Genomic DNA, 13275 nt, shown 5'->3' with positions numbered 1-13275 from the left:
TGTCTCAGTGAGGAGTGGGGCAGGGGCTTTACCTCGGCACTCATCCAGGCTAACCCCCTCTACCAACCTGGGTATGGTCCTTTCCCAAATTGGGTTGTGCTGGAGTTTGTCATTCTGAAGTTCATGATAGGCAACTGGCGACAGCATGGCTGGATCCTCCACAGTAGAGATAAGCTGTGCTCCTTTTCCTCAGTGGTGACGTTGTAGCAGGTATATCAATTGCATGGGTTTGTGTTCTGGGTCGGAGATGGGTACCTAAGACCAGTGGTCAGGTGGTGGCACAGCCCCCTTCCTTTCCTCATGTCGCCGTTGGAGCCTGTTGCTGAGGTTGACAAAAGCATCTAGGTTGGTTGGGGCCTCCACGTGAGCTATGTTGTTCTTAATGTCCTTGTGTAGGTCCCACTGGAACGGGTAGAGCTGGGCCGCTTCATTCCACTGGATGTCAGAGACTAGTTGCTGAAAGTGGGCAGCGGCAGAGAAGGCCATTCCCTGCCCCTACTGGAGTTTGCACAGGGCTGCCTCCACCGAGTGGGCATGGTGGGGGCCAATGAATATGGCGGAAAATGCCTGGATGAAGGTATTCCAATTAGATAGATAGTGTTGGGCTTCTCACTTGAGTGGGGAAGAGGTCCAATCCAACGTGTCTCCTGTCAGGAGACTAATAACGAGTATTACTTTTGCTTGATTGGTCAGATAGGACTGGGGACAGAGCAGAAACAGCAGGTGACACAGGTTAAGAAACTCCCTGAATTTTTGGTGGTCCCCATTAAAACATTCTGGAAGGTGGACTGGTGACCATGGGTTTGGGTTTGTGGCTTCAGTGCGTGCCCGGAGCACAGTGTTGTCATCTCATAGCCATGCCACTTGCTCTGGTTATCTGTGGTGTGCTATGCCAGTTGAGACAGCAGTGCCACATTTTAACCATGGAGCTGTGTGGATTGCCTCTGCAGAGCTTGGTTCTCTGTTGTGAGCTGCGATGCTTGAGCTCGCAGTGTAGGGAGCTCCTCATAGGACCTGTCAGCCCATTAAGTACTCTTTGGGGCATGCTGTTAGGGAGTGGCCTGCTGTCTCCTTGCTTCTACAGGGTAGGCCTTCCCCCTGGGCTAGGGTGGTCCAGGCAAACTGTCAGTTTACTGCCGAGTCAGAACCAGTGATCAGAGCAGGGTCAAACCTGAAACAGTGAGTAGCAGAGGAGTTTGTAGTAAACTTCCAGGCAGAGGTTGACACCAAGAATTGGAGTCCAAGTCAGGTTTTAGGGTTGAGGTAAGTCCAAATCGACATGAAGTCGAAGTCAGGAGCTCATGAGCAGAAAGTAGGAATGGCTCTGGCAACTACAGAAGATCAATGATGATGTCTGGATGCTTTTTGGAATACCCTTCATTTATGTAGGACAGGGAACCAATCAGGAGCCATGAAGCTACTGCCTGTTGAACCTTGTTGAGTGGCAGAGCATGGAGGTGTTAGCTGTCTAGCAGCTCTGCAGGACCCGGGTTTGAGACCTGCAGGGCCTTGCAGTTGAGGGCTATGTTGGCTAGAAATACTTTGTCTCTTATGAAAGAAATTTATAGTGATGGGATCTGGAGAAACCCTGTCTTCTAGACTCTGGAAGGTGTTTATTACTAAAGGTTTGGCAAGCCCCTATTAAATATATCAGTAGGATTTTGCAATTGCAACCCCCTCCTCTGCTGAGGGCAGTAAAGGGATCCTCTCCTTTCCAGCAAGGAGGCTCTGCAGACACCGTTCCTCACCCCCTCATACTCATCTGTCCACAAGATGGTGCTCTTGTGCCTGGAAATCCCAAGTGCAAGTTGACTCTGGACAGATGCTGGGAAGTACTAACAGTTTAAAGTGGAAGATCATCTCTCTTGTTCCGAATCCCCCAAAATAGATTTTGCTGTTGCAGCCTTGATAAAGTCTGCTTCCATTCTTCTGGAAGTCAGCATTTGTTATAAATAATGTCCTTTTGCAGAAAATTTAGGGGGCTGATTACTCTGATTTTATGAGCTTTAGACCACAAACTTCAATATGTCCACTTACAGCTTCAACATTTCTAGCTGAAGTCTGGATATTGGACCATAATAAACAGATGACAAGACACTGCATCCTCCAAAAAATTAGAAGAAACATACCCAAATGCTTCCTGGTCCCCTACACTAGCAATGACCTGCATCAGAACTTCATAAAACTGCAAACCAGTGCTGAATGTTGTTGAGACCAGGGGAGTGCAATCTGGTTATGCTTTGGAAGCAGAAATATTCCTTGAAGAATTGTATAATGCTTATTTTTAAGATGTGTAAGGTATTTGTACTATTTCATCCTCCTCATAGAACTTCGAGTAAATTGTTTGGGCCTTGATTTTAAAGTCCCCGTTTGACTTTAAAATCAGTTTTACCTTGGACTAGGGCAGGGGTTCTCAAACTGGTGGTCTTGACCCCGGAGGAAGTCAGGAGGCTATTATGTGGGGGTCACGAGCTGTCGGCCTCCACCCCCAAACCCCTCTTTGCCTCCAGCATTTATAATAGGGTTTAATACGAATTAAAAACACTTTTTTTATGGGGGGGGGTCACACTCAGAAGCTTGCTGTGTGAAAGGGGTCACCAATACAAAAGTTTGAGAACCACTAGACTAGGATGACTTTTTTTAAAAGCAACACTTGACCTCGGGGATGTGTGTCTCCATGTTTCAGTCACAAGCAACATATTGGTGATTCTATTGCTCTAAGTGGAAAAATTTAGCTTATCCTTCACTTTGGAACGGTGAGCAATGCTTCCAGAATATTGAGAAGTATTTCTAATTCATTGTTTCATCCATAGATGATTTTATCGGTATGATGGTGAGGACTGAGACACTTTGGAGAGAAGTTAACCCATGTCTACACTGGCTCATTCAGGTTCCTTTAGAGCAGAACACAGTGAGAGTTGTCTATAGATGTATGTAGACTGTTTAAGAACTGGGTCTAGTGATATTGTAGAAATGAACTCTCTACTGGAATAATGGATTCTCTCATTTTGGATCCTTTTATAGGTATAGAAAATAACAAAGTTACTGCCTTCTGAGAAGTGAATCTCTAAGAATGGACAGGCTGATGAGATCCAGGGGCAGGTGAAGGAAGTGCATGACTTTTGTGCTGTCATGTCAAGATGTAATCTTCTGGATTTAAATCCATCTCCACCCTTTTACAGTTGTTACTCCTGGCAACAGATATTCCAGCAATCTGAAAACTTGGCACTTCTCAAACCAATACAGACCTTTTTCTCTTCATGGCTGAACAGATGAAACGTTCATAAAACTGCCACTGTGGTAGCTCCAGAAGCTACTTTTATGCAGGATGTCAGCCTTTGAGTGTTAATGGTTACATGTGGAGTCCCACGTTGGCCAAGGTGTGTGGTCTACCATGGGGAGAAAAGTGATATGTGGTTGAGCTGAAGGTTGAGCAGGGGTTCTCAACCTTTTTCTTTCTGTCTCCCCTCCCCCCAAACATTCTATTAAAAACTTCACAGCTCACCTGTGCCATAACTGTTTTTCTGCATATCAAAGTTAGGGGTTAGCAAGCAGGGCAATTACTTGGGTCCCCATGAAGCTAAGTTGCTCGGGCTTTGGCTTCAGCGTTGGGTGGTGGGATTTGGGGCCCCGGACTACAGTTCTTCACAGCTGGGCTTCGGCTTTCTGCCCTGGGCCCTAGCAAATTTAATGCCAGCCATCCTTGGTGTACCCCCTGAAACCTGCTCGTGGCACCACAGGGGCCCCAGACACCTGGTTGAGAACCACTAGTTTAGACTGCTTTTCTCTACAAGTTACAACTCTGCCTCAGGAAACACACTCCAAAGTCAAGCACAGCTGTAGCTGCCTCTGTAAACTGCCAATGCAGCATGACAAGATATTGACCCAGGATCCTTTCTTGTCATTTTATGGGCCAGAAGAAAGATATATTCTCTCTCTCGGTTCTCCGTAGATTTTGATGAGAAAATGAAACATCTGCCTGGTTTACAGCAATGATATTTGGGGGGGCGGGGGAAGCAAGAAATACAATTCTACCCCTTCCTCATATCCTCCTTCATCTCTTCCTATGAGCTTTATCTCACAATATCCAATTTCCCTCTGCTCTCTTCTATCCCTCTCTCACAGACAAGTATGCAAAGTTGCTCCAATGCCTACACTAGTACTTGCCTCTTCAGTTACACCTCATGCACATGTTATTGCTTACCGATCGTGCACCACTCCAGTGGCTGCACAGCATGAAGGACACTAATCCCAATATGTATTGGTACTTCTTCCTCCAACAGTCTGATTTCCGTGTCTGTCATTGGCCAGTTAAGGCTCTCGCCAATGCGGACTTCTTCTCCAGGCTGAGTGGGGAGGAAAGGGAGACGGACCACTCACTGGTTTCTGACATTCCTTGTTTGTGAAGCTGATACAAATGCCAGCATCTAACGTCTTCTGCTTTTGCCACCGCTTCTTATCCCAGGGTACAGTGCTCCTCCTGAAATGGTCATTTTAAAATACTGATCTTGCTATTTGCTTTTACTTCCAGTTATGACTGAAGTCTCATTTGCTTACTGTAGAATCTGGGCTGTTTTTACGACAGCTCATGGGCGGCGTGGAAGAGTGGGAAACAATGTACTCAAGAAAGCCAGATTTCCTTTACATTAGAGTTCCTTTGGAATAGATGGATAAAAGTCTGTACTCTTGCTCAAGGTTCAAGCTTTAGTTATTAGCAACCTCAAATGTACAGCTTAAGAGATGCAGTTAAGTACCCATCCCTGTTTTGTAATTCCTCCATGCCATTGCTTATATTCCTCATTATTCACCTTCTATTCCAGTCCCTGTTCACTTCCCATTTTTGCCCCAGAACATCACAAAGCCTCTGGAAGCTCTCCTTTTAACTCTTTAGGGAGTAGGGCTGGATTGCCTTTCAGTGAAGTGTGTATTTGTATGGCTGTTCCATTCACCTAGTGGGTTAGGAAGTTGGTTATATTGACCACCATGTCTCTCTTGCATTGCTTTCCAGCAATGTAAGATAATCCTTAGGACATTAGTTTCTCTCGCCTATGTTTTTTTCCCTTTTTTATGTAAACTATGCCCTGAGAATAAGGGCTCTTCACCTCTTTTATGATAGTAAGAGCACTGTAAGAGGGCCAGAAGCAGGACTCTAGCCTCCAGGTATACTTTAGACCCTGCTGTCTTGTTAAATTCTGTATACAATCCTTAATTATCTTATCTATCTTCTCCCTCACTCCACTAACATCATGTAAATTATAGCTTATTTGACTACATCTCGTCTTATCTCCTGAGTGGTGCCTGATGAATCTTTTGTAGGAAATGTGCAAGGCAGCAACTTTATTTTAAAAAGGTGTTATGAAATTGTGTAATGAAAGTGATGTGTGGACTTCAGCTTTGGACTGCAGATTCCTCAAGGCACTTCTGTCTTACTGGCATCCCTGAGAATACCCTCTTTATGCTCAGAAACTAGCATCTTACCCATCTTGCTCTACCTGTTACTGAAGTGCTGTGTTTTGGAACCTTTGCATGTACCAGCAGTAACTAGACCATCTCTTAGGTATTTGCAGTGGCTGGCTAATCTGATGCAGGTGTGTCCCACCGTGGGAATTATGATAGCGTACAGGTCATGAGAGCAGATTTGTAATTCTGAACATCTTCATTCCTCCATTTAGCTAGAAGCTTCTCATTTGTTTGTTGGTTCCTCAGAAAAGGCTAATTATCCTCAGCTATATTCCCTTTAATTTTGTGTAATCAGTTGCGTTTTTCTGCTATAGCAGGGATAAACTGAATAGAAAGCCCATGGGAACAGATGAGCAAAACTATGAAAAGCTGCAAAATTCACTCATTTCCACTTCACTGGACAGAGGAGGTGAATTTATTATTTGTATTGTTGTAACTGGACCACAGAAGACAAGGACTAAGGGCTAGATTCTGATACCATCTCTCCCAATGAATAGTGATGCTGCTTGTGGAGTAAGTTAGGTGAGTAGGAGTATCTGAATGTGACCCTCAAAAGTTTTGTTTCTCTTTTCTTCTCCAAGAGTGGCAATGAATATAGCAAAATATTCCTGAAGTAAGAGAGAAAAATACAGCTGCTGCATTCTTATGGTTGCATCTTATAAAGGTCCACAGTCTCCTTCTACAAGAGTTGGCATGCACAGTCATAAAGCTGTGGGATTAAGGAGCTTCAGTCAAAAAAGAGCTTGTAGTTGAAGCTTTATATATACTCTCCCCACTTAAAATCCCAGTCGAAAGTTTATATCTGCCTTGTCAAAAAAGGAGTTCTAGACAGCTTCAGCTCACTTAGAGCAATGCTAATGCTACGCGCTATAGGCCACAGACCCCCAGAAGTGCCAATAGATAAAAAGCAATAGTGTCCAAAACAGCAATTAATTTTTTTTTTCCTCGCAAATTTTAATGTGCAGTATTTGAACAATACCCTTTTGTGTAATGATTAAAAAAGCACTCTGAAACTGGAAGAGTTTCCAGGTTTAAATCCCTTTTGAGTAAGTCTCCAAAATGATAAAAAGACTACGTTTATTCCTAAAGGGTTTTTACAATGTTTAGCTTTGGCTCTAGTCAGAAATGTTACAGGTATCTTACTCAAAAACTGTACCTTATCCAAGATTCATTAGTGAGGCACACTCAACTTTAAGTGCCATATTTCTGAATAGTAGAAGAGTTTAGACTATCTCTGAGGAAATAATTATCCCCATTTCCTACCTCATACGTTCTATTTTGGCACAAACTCATAAGTTGTTAATGGAGATTTTGCATAAATTCCTTGAAAGCAATTTTTGTAAAAGGTCACAAAGAAGTATTATAATTAGTAATGTAGTCTCATTTTTCAAATTGAAAACAATACTCATTTTCCCTCTTTCCCCTGCACCCCTGATTTTGTGGTGCTGACCTGTGGTGAAATTTATGCCTTCCTAGGTGATAAATACTGAATAGTTAAACTTGAATTTGAGAAATGCAAAGAAGTTTTACTTTGAAAATTGACGCAACACACTTTACTGTTCAAACAAGACTTTGAACCCTATTCCTTTTGTAAAAAGACAAAAAACACAGAAGAAAATCTTAAATATTCTCTTTATCATATCTTTTCATGTAAGTTTTACTGCAAACTTTACTTCTAGCATTTTTTTTATGAACTTTACATCACAAATATGAGACATGCATGCATATATATATAAACAAAATATTAGAGTTCAACTCTCCTGAAACTTCATGGGTTGAGAGTCTCTACAAAATATCATTGTACTCTTGTGGAGCTAAAATTAGTAGGTCTCCATATTTTATGCCTCATTACATCTACCATTTTTAGAAGAGGAACTCACAGATATGCCGCCAGGAATCTCTAAACTCACTCCTAAAGGGAAAATAGAAATTAGAAAGGAAAATATGCAGCAATACCTGTCTTGCTTTTAGCAGTTTCTTAGCTGTTGTTTTTTTAACTATAGATTTTTAATAACTAACTTTTATAAAGTGTCTTTTGTTCAATAGGATCCTAAATTGCTGTAAATGTAAATTTATATGTGAACTATTGCAAATTGAGAGATCACTCACAGCTCAACTGCAGACACCTTTGAGGTGCATCATAACAGTTGTTTAGGACTCTGTAAAAACTATACATATGCTTAACTTTACAGGCTATGAGTACTTCCGTTGAAATCAATGGGATTGAAGGTTAAGCATTTGTGTAAATCTTTGCAGGATCTGGGCCTAACAGTGCACAGCAATTCTGTGAAACAGTTTAGGACAGGGTTTCTCAAACTGGGGGTCATGACCCTAAGGGGGTCATGAGGCAGTTATGTGGGAGTCGTGAGCTGTCAGCCCCAGGCCCTGCAATGAGTGGGGGCTGGACAGCCCTGAACCCCCTTCAGATTAAAATTTAAATTAATTAAAATCCCCAATTTTTAATTTATAAAGGGGTTTGCACCCAGAGGCTTGCTATGTGAAAGCGGTCACCAATACAAAAAGTTTGGGAACAATTGGTTTAGGACAATTATTGAAGAGTAATCTCTACAGTGTTAAAACTTCATATTTTCCTTGGAGTACTTGTCCATATGCACATTTTGATAATGGTGCGCATGTGCCTCACGCCAGAGATTGGAATCTTTTGGCCGGCAGTATCCATAAAGTGCACATGTATTCTTCAGTCCTTGTGCTCTGCATTAAGGGCTTACAAGGACGAAGTGTGCTGACCACCATTCAGTTCCTCTCATTGTCTCCTTGATTGGTAACAGAGCCTGTCCAAGACACTGCCAGCTCTTTCTTAACTAGATGGTTTTTATTGTTAAGCTTTTCTACTTTTAATCAGTAGTTCTTAGTTAATGGTTTATAGTTGACTGCTTGCCTTTTGTAACCCTTAGCTTTAGATTTTGTTACTTATGTCTGGGATGGGGTTTGTGACACTGGCAAATCTGCTGCCAACTCATGCCAAGGTTCCTAGGCCTCAACAGAACGCTCACCAGTAGCTGGAAACCAGTCTAGCTCACCTGTGTATTAGCATTGTTAAAACAGATGGTAAGTTTAAATAATGTATTTAGACTTTATGAAATGCTTGTAGGATGTGGCATGTGGTAATCTCATGTATATCCTCTGTACCCCAATTTATTAGGTCATATTGAGTGTTTGTTTTGTAAACCTCTGTTGTTGTTTAAATAAACAAATGTAAAATGTTGGCTTCCTACAGAAGGTTTTAGGTCCTGCTGACCAAGAGGGCTTATTGAAACAAAATGAGTTACTGTGAAACATCCAAAAACAAAGACCTTAATTGCTCCCCCCTCCTCACCTTGAAGAGGAGACATACATGTGGACTCATCCCATTAGCTTGAACTGTGGGGGAAGGGAATACAAATTATTGACAAGAAGAAAATTGGATCTTTATGCTGCTTGGACTTGGAGAGCACAAGATTTCTAACCATAAGCAAGGGATTCTCAGTACTTGATCTGGGTTAACCCTAGAGGACTTATGAAGCTTTCATTCTACAGCAGCTTCTCTTAACCCTAGAGGACTTATGAAGCTTGCATTCTACAGCAGCTTCTCTTACCTTTTAGAATATGACCTTTTAGAATAGTAACTTTTGTGTATATTTACCTGCTTTAAACCTTGTAAATAACTCCTTTCTTTTTCTTTATAAATCTTTAGTTAATGTATTATAGGATTAGCTACAAGCATTGTCCTTTTGGATAGGACCTAAGGTGCCATTGATCTGGGGTAAGTGACTGACTGGTCCTTTGTAACTGAGAGTAACCTGAATATTGTTGTGATTTTTGGTGTTAGGGACCATCTATCACAAAGGCAAACTTACCTGGGTGGCAAGATAGATGGGAGAATCCGGGTGGGACTGTCTGTGACTCCATGTTAAGGTTGCTATGTAGTGCTTGAGGAGTTCCAAGTATAGAACTCGCAACCAATTTGGGGTTTGTGCCCTGCTTCTTAACAGTCTGCCCTGAGGTTGGTAATTGGGGTTCTGAGCTGCTCCGGACACCTTGACAGAATTGTCTGGCTCTCCAGGTCTCAGATGTTGCCCCTCTGGCGAGGGAGCAATCCCAGACTCAGATGGATACTCTGAAGGTGCCGCTGTTGTTTGAGAGAATGGCACATCCCCAGTAAATGTGCTATTTACAAGTCCTTCAACTCCTGAACTAGGAAGGACGGGAAATCCTGCCTTCAGGTTTTTCCTGATGACTTAATCTATGAGACCCACATCTGAACCAGGCTTACTGGACCTTCCCCTGTACAGGGACCCTTGGAGCCCAAAAGTGGTAAGTGCAGGCTCTCTACCCTCAAGAAATCTAGTGTTGGTTGCCAAAACTGCAACCATGAAGACTGCATTATCTTTGGCTGGATCTCAGGAAGCCAGAAGCCCTAGAGGTAGATTGCACACCAAAGCATCCTCTAAGAGGAAAGCATCTCCACAGGATGGAATATTTTCTGAGATTTTGTGGCCCTGAATGGTTTCTGCTGAAGCTCAGTCTCATGCCGATGCCAGTCTTCTGACACTGAAGTGTTTGACACTGAAAACTGGACCTCGGAAAAGAACTTGGCACCAACCCTAGCACCCTCTACCTCAGTGGCCCTGGCACTGGAGCCGAGCCAACCAGTGCCATGTTCCAAGGGGCCCTCTTTGACTCTAGTGGAATTTGTGATACCTCCGTCCAAAAATTTAATTCCGATCTGCCTGTCCTCACTAACTCATTTCATGGTACTTTTCAAGTATGCGGCACCGATGGACCTACAGATACATCCAGAGCTGCAGTCTCCCTTGCTGTCGACTTCAGTTCTCCATTTGGCACCGTCTCTCTCCACTGATGCAACACCATCCATCCCTACTGCACTGAAGACCTCAGTGCCCCCCATGTAACCAGGCTATGCTTCATCCTCTGCATCATCTTCAGAGTTGGAGGATGAGCAGGATCCATGGAAGCAACACCTATACTTACCACAACCCTCAACATCGTAGAGTATCCTGACACTCCTTATAGAGAGCTGTTGGGAACCAGAAAACCAGCATGTGGTTCCCTTCCCCCTGGCCTCTGGGCTCTTATCCATCAGTGTCCAGGTGACCCTGCTGAGGACCTGTTCAAAGCAACTTTAGCCAGAGAGAGAAACTGCTCCAACAGAAGGTTGTTCTATACAACAACTCTTCTTAACCCTACATCAAATACAGGAAGAGAAGGAGAAAATAGATGAACAGACACAAAAAGGGTGATCTTTCAATCCTGGTGATGTTGCCATTCTGAGGCTATAGTGCCTCTAACGGTCCCACAGTTGGATGCGCATACCACTGGAGTCCTCTGCAGGAAAGATGGTCTCATTAACTTAGAGGGCAATTATATACCCTTCCAAAACTTTGTGTCAGACAGGCCATGGTACCACTTGTCTTTTACAAGGTAGATGATAAAACAAACCAATGCCTTCCAAAAGAGTGGAATTATTTTACATGCACTGTGCCTCATCTTCTCTTGTGGCAATAGTGACAGATGAAATGGCAAAAGAGAGACTGCCAAAGAGTCTGGATTTATTTGGTCGAATAACCTACTCTTTGTTGAACCTACCATTCTGAATGGCCAATGACAAGGTCATATGGACCAGTCAAGGCTCATGAGGAATTTATGTTGCTAGTCATTGAGGGCCAGTTAGTGGCTAGAGTGAGACTAAAAGCAGCATTTGATGCAGTGAACACTGCTGCCAGATCACTGGCAATGGTGGCTGTTGTATGATATGCCTCTTGGCTTCAGGAATCAGGGTGTTGCAGAGAAGTCCAAATGATGGAGGGTTTTAGTTTCAAGTTGGATGAGACTTTCCATACTAAAAGTATAACTCTACTTGTAGTGAAAGGCAGTCTGCATTCATACTTGTCACTGCAGTGTGAAATATAAACACTGTAGTGAAAAGTTCCAGAATTAGGGAAAAGCTCTGGCAACTCCCTTCTGTAAGAGCCTTTCACTGCATTGAGGAATGGCTCTGTCACGGGGAGGCAACGGGGACACTACACTACTAAAATAGCAGTGTGGACATGGGAGGCGCTGCTTGGGCATACAGAGAGCTGAGTACGGTATATAACCTGGTGTTTAAGGCATTTATTTTAGTCTACTGTATCTGCCTAAGCTGTGCTTCACAATGTACACTGCGGTTTATACCCTTGCTAGCTGGGTGTGCAATGTCTGTACTCTGCACTCCACTGTAAGTGCAGATGTACTTTTAAGAGGAAATATATTAAACAGCCTTATTCTTCTCAGAGATCAGTTCCTCCACCCTTCTATTATTAAAGGTCAACCGAACCGCTTAGGGAAATACCAGCATTTCCACCTCCATCCCATACCACCCAGCCCTGCCTGTCCCAGAAACATGCATTGGGATGGGGCATTCGAGAGATGTTTTGTAGCTCCATTGACTTCAGAAATTCAAGACCTCCCTTTTAGGAAATCATTTAGCTCGCTTCAGGCAAGAATGGTCCCTTATCACCACTGACCACTGGACCACAGACATAATATCATATGAATATTCCATCCACTTTTCTCCAGTGCCTACACCCACCTCTCCTTCCGTTTCTCTCTTCAGGGACCCTTCTCATCAGGATCTCTTAAATCAAGAGGTCTTCTACTGCTCTGAGAGAAAGGAGCATGAAGTGGTAAGTCTGAAGTACAGTGGGAAGGTTTCTACAGCAACTATTTTTGTTCTGATGAAAAAGGGAGGCTTGTGACCCATCTTAGACTTGTGAGTATTCACCAAAAGTGTACACTAACATGCTGTCTATTGTGGAAGCATACCTGAGAAAGCGCAACATCAACATATAGCCTTACCTGGATGATTGGCTAGTACAGGGGAAATATCCTTAGTGTGCCCCCAAAGACAGCCGCAACACAGTCTATTCCAGAGATTAACCTGAAGAATCCACAAACAGAAATCAACTTTTGCCCCAGTTCAGAGGATTGAATTCATCAACTTGATCCCAGCCTCCTCCACGACCGTAATGTACTTTCCTCAGATTTGAGAACACGTTGACCCTGATTCTCCAACTGGAGGAAAATCCAGATACTGATCTAAGATCATGCCTCATCCTTTTAGCTCACATGGCCTCTTGGACCTTTGTGATGCTGTGTGCCAGGCTTCATATCAGATACTTGCAGTTTGGTTGAAACTTGTTTATGTACATTCTAAACATCACTTTGACATGTCTCATTATCCCATTCTTAATTGTATCTTCACTTAAGTGTTGGATCATTACAGGTTTCAGAGTAGCAACCATTTTAGTCTGTATTCTCAAAAAGAGTACTTGTGGCACCTTAGAGACTAACAAATTTATTTGAGCATAAGCTTTCGTGAGCTAAAATGCATCCGATGAAGTGAGCTGTAGCTCACAAAAGCTTATGCTCAAATAAATGTTAGTCTCTAAGGTGCCCCAGGTACTCTTTTTTTTTTTTTTTTTTTTTTTTAAAGTGGTGGAGTAACCTATCCAGTGAAAATGTGCAAGGGATCCCCTTGCAAGTATTCCTGCCATCCAAAACTATAATCACAGATATATCCTTACTGGAATGGGGCACCCACATAGACAAATTGACAATACAAGGCCTGTTGTCTCTAAGGGAGAAGAGAATGCACATCAATCTCCTAGTACTCGGAGCCGTACAGAAGGCATGCAAATACTTTCTCCACCTAAGAGGGTTATCAGTGCAGAATATGACCAACAATATGACTCAGTGGTTTATATCAACAAACAAGGTGATGCAGGCCTTTCTCACTCTGCTAAGAAGCTGTCAGGC

General features: G+C 43.0%; 1 protein-coding gene across 9 annotated transcripts in view; it reads left to right on the top strand.

Annotated features, from left to right (window-relative positions):
• Positions 1 to 13275, top strand: part of CCDC91 (coiled-coil domain containing 91) — a 319228-nt gene that overhangs the window by 24270 nt on the left and 281683 nt on the right. The window contains exon 1 of one of the 9 annotated variants that reach the window (XM_043514927.1): positions 3025 to 3380. The exons of the other annotated variants lie outside the window; for them this stretch is intronic. The gene's annotated coding sequence lies outside the window, so the exon portion shown is untranslated. Of the gene's footprint in view, positions 1 to 3024; positions 3381 to 13275 lie in introns of those variants that run through there. 9 annotated transcript variants of the gene reach the window in all.

Source organism: Dermochelys coriacea, chromosome 1 (genome assembly GCF_009764565.3).
Source record: "Dermochelys coriacea isolate rDerCor1 chromosome 1, rDerCor1.pri.v4, whole genome shotgun sequence".
Taxonomy (NCBI): Eukaryota; Metazoa; Chordata; order Testudines; family Dermochelyidae; genus Dermochelys; species Dermochelys coriacea.
This window is presented reverse-complemented; position numbering and strand designations above follow the sequence as displayed.